The sequence below is a fragment of the Ziziphus jujuba genome, chromosome 9, assembly GCF_031755915.1.
Source record: "Ziziphus jujuba cultivar Dongzao chromosome 9, ASM3175591v1".
NCBI classification, from domain to species: Eukaryota; Viridiplantae; Streptophyta; class Magnoliopsida; order Rosales; family Rhamnaceae; genus Ziziphus; species Ziziphus jujuba.
Genome location: NC_083387.1, coordinates 360,288 through 364,474, shown reverse-complemented (window position 1 = coordinate 364,474; position 4,187 = coordinate 360,288). Strand labels below are relative to the sequence as shown.

Sequence of the window (4,187 nt, the reverse complement as noted above, 5' to 3'; positions counted from 1 at the left end):
ATGGAGCATTTTGCAATGGTAAGAAGGAAAATAGTCAAGCTTTGGATAAAAGCGAAAGAGATACAACTAAACTAATTAAATTAAAATTCTTTCTTTGGCCTAATTATTGCTTTGAACATTTAGCTTGTACAAATCGATATTGGTTTGATACCCATAATGGCGGTTGTTTTAGTCTGGTAAGGATACATATGTATCCGCTATTCAAAATTTGTTAGTTAATGGTAGATTTTTTTTCCCTATATTTCCTGTAGTATGGTCTATGAAAACAAAGAAATGCATACATGCATTGGCTTACATTTCATTCTGATACATGATTCATCGACATATCAATTAGATCTATAAATGATCACCAAAATCTTCGTTTTTTTCATTTTAGGTCTAAATATTTATTTTTGTGAGTGCTGAAAAGAAGATTTTGGTATACCTATTCGAATACAATTTTATTTGATCAAATTTGGAATTATTAACGAAATTAAGATTATTATATTGTGTATACTAAATTAAAATGAATGGCATTATTATTATTGATCAATAAAACCACCTAACGCTAAAAAAAGGGTAGGAACAAAGTGGGGGGCATATTTCATTTTATGGTAAAAAATTCATTCATCTCAGTTATTTCGCAAGAAGAAAAAGAAGAAAAAGTAGGATCTGTTGAATTTCAAATATGCAGCCTCACCAATAGGATACAAAAACTTTCTTCACATTTGGAATTGCATAGAAAAGACTATTTATCTCAGAGAGGCCTACATCAAATTTTGGAAAATGCCAACGGCTGCTGTCTTATTTGTCAAAGAAAAATAGAATATGTTATAAAGAATTAATTAATCAGTTGGATATTCAGGAATCAAAAACTCCTTAATTTGAAAAAGCAGTTTATTTTGAATTATTTGATTTATTAGATCTTGAATTTGAATTTTAATGAAATTATTTTAGTTGTCAGCAATTCATGAAAGACTGAATCGAGGAAAAACCTATAAACATACCAGCTACAAGAAACGACCTCATGGTAGTAAATATGGGTCCCCACCACCCATCAATGCATGGTGTTCTTCGACTCATCATTACTCTAGATGGTGAAGATGTTATTGATTGTGAACCAATATTGGGCTATTTACACCGAGGGATGGAAAAAATTGTGGAAAACCGAACAATTCTACAATATGTGCCTTATGTGGCACATTGGGATTACTTAGCTACTATGTTCACAGAAGCAATAACCGTAAATGGCTCAGAGCAGTTGAGAAATATTCAAGTGCCTAAAAGAGCCAGCTATATTAGAGTAATTATGTTGGAGTTGAGTCGTATAGCTTCTCATCTACTATGGCTTGGCCCTTTTATGGCAGATATTGGTGCGCAGACGCTTTTCTTCTATATTTTCCGAGAAATAGAATTAATATATGATCTATTCGAAGCTGCCACAGGTATGAGAATGATGCGTAATTATTTTCGTATCAGAGGAGTAGCTGCTAATCTACCTCATGGTTGGATAGATAAATGTTTGGATTTTTATGATTATTTTTTTAACAGGAATCACTGAATATAAAAAAATTATTATATGAAATCCTAATTTTTTAGAACAAGTTGAAGGAGTAGGCATTATTGGTACAGAGGAAGTAATAAATCGGGGTTTATTAGGACCAATGCTGCGGGCTTCTAGAATACAATGGGATCTTCATAAAGTTGATCATTATGAATGTTACGATGAATATGATTGGGAAGTCCAATTGAAAAAAGAAGGAGATTTGTTTGCTCATTATCTAGTCCGAATTGTTGAAATGACAGAATCCATAAAAATTATTCAACAGGCTCTGGAAGGAATTTCTGGAGGGCCATATGAGAAATTTGAAATCCGATACTTTGATAGAGAAAAGAATCCCAAATGGAATGATTTTGAATATCGATTTATTAGTAAAAAAAAACCTTCTCCTACATTTGAATTACTGAAACAAGAACTCTATGTTATAGTTGAAGCCGAAGCCCCAAAAGGAGAATTGGGAATTTTTCTGATAAGGGATCAGGGTGGTTTTCCTTGGAGATGGAAAATTCATCCACCACGTTTTATCAATTTGCAAATTCTTCCTCAGTTAGTTAAAAGAATGAAATTGGCTGATATTATGGCAGTACTAGGCAGCATAGATATCATTATGGGAGAAGTTGATCGTTAAAATGATAATTTATACGATAGAAGTACAAGATATCAATTCTTTTAAAAGAGGTCTGTGGAATTATATGGGCCCTTATTCCTATTTTTACTCTTGTATTGGGAATCACAATAGGAGTATTGGTAATTGTATGGTTAGAAAGAGAAATATCTGTAGGACTACAGCAACATATTGGACTTGAATATGCCGGCCCTTTGGGAGTTCTTCAAGCGCTAGCAGATGGGACAAAACTTCTTTTCAAAGAAAATCTTTTTCCATCGAGAGGAGATACTCGTTTATTCAGTATCGAACTGTCCATAGCAGTCATATCAATTTTAGTAAGCTCAATATCAGTGTTTTTTTATGGATTGCCATTTCCAGTATTGCTCCCATTAGACTTCTTATGTCAGGATACGGGTCAAATAATAAATATTCCTTTTTAGGCAGTCTACAAGCTGCTGCTCAATCAATTAGTTATGAAATCCCATTAACTTTATGTGTGTTATCAATATCTCTACGTGTGATTCGTTGAGACATAAATTTTTCTCTATTCCTTCCTCTCTATTCTTTTCTTTCTAGGAAAGGGGTAGAATGAATTGAGTAGACATCTTCATTTTTTTATTCATTAGTCAGATTGATGAACTAAATCAAATAGTTGGATAAGTGAAAGAGAACAGCTTCTATATAAATTCGCAGTAAAGATATTGAATCTCATTTTCTATGTATAAGAGTTAGAGAGTTGAGCGGAAATAAACAGAAGCAGAAGATATCGTTTACCCCAAGATTGGTTTATTAGTCATCCTGACTCAAAATGGGCTCAAAAGATCAATCGTATTGAGTTTTCACTATCGTTTGTATGTATTTTCATACATGTATTACCATAAAAGAAAAGGCGATCGAACAAAAATGAGTGGATAGGTAGAAACACCAAGATACGCAAACGATTAGTAATGTAGATCTTGTAAATTATCCAAAAGTAGACATTTCTACATAATATACAAAGAATACTAATTGGGCCTTTAAATTTGTAGAAGTTATAATGTAGTTTTCCCCACGATTCCGATCCAGTGTATGCTCTTATCCGCCGATTAAAAAAATGACTATTGGGAACAAAATAATCCCTTTTTTATTTTGTTAGCCTTTTTTTTTTTTTTTTCAAAAATAGAAAGAAGAATAGGAATGAAAAAAAGAAAGGAGTACAAAAGAATAAACAAGATCTTTTTTATTCTTTCTTTCTTATATCTAGATTTATATTGATACAATTCGTGTTATAATTCATGAATTAATGTAATATATAATTCTTTTTTGTAAGTGAAAATGATGGGTTATTGATTTTTTTTACAATGAGTGTTTTATTGAAGAATCAAGTTATTACTCAACAAAGAAAAATTTAAATTATTATGGAAATTTTTTAAAAAAGGACGAGATCAATTCAGAAGTATTTTTATTTATTTATTATTAATTTAATTTATTAATTTATTAAATTAATAATAGATTTAATTCTTTATTATTAATTATTTTAATTATTTTTTTAATTAAAATTTATTAAAACATAACAGACATAATTGAATTGGTCTAATTTTGGACCACATGATAGATTTGAATCCTATCTATCATATAACCAAGCATCGCAAGATAAAAGGACTCGGTCCTTAGATTTTTTTATGGCCTTTCAAGAGCCGTACAAGGTGAAAATCTCATGTACGGTTTTGGAATAGGGATGGAAACAGTGATGGTACCACCGACTATGATTATCTAATAGTTCAAGTACAGTTGATATAGTTGAGGCGCAATCAAAATATGGTTTTTGGGGACAGAAGTTGTGGCATCAACCTATAAAGTTTATTGTTTTTCTAATTTCTTCCCTAGCAGAATGTGAAAGATTGCCTTTTAATTTACCAGAAGCAGAAGATGAATTAGTAGTAGGTTATCAAACCGAATATTCAACGATAAAATTTGGTTTATTTTATGTTGTTTCCTATCTAAACCTATTAGTTTCATCATTATTTGTAATAGATTTTTACTTGGGTGTTTGGAATATCT

The 4,187-nt window shown here is 31.1% G+C and overlaps 1 pseudogene; it reads left to right on the top strand.

The window, feature by feature from the left end:
- On the top strand, window positions 1-2,758 carry LOC125424026 (NAD(P)H-quinone oxidoreductase subunit 1, chloroplastic-like; annotated as a pseudogene).
- Window positions 2,759-4,187: the final 1,429 nt, after the last annotated feature.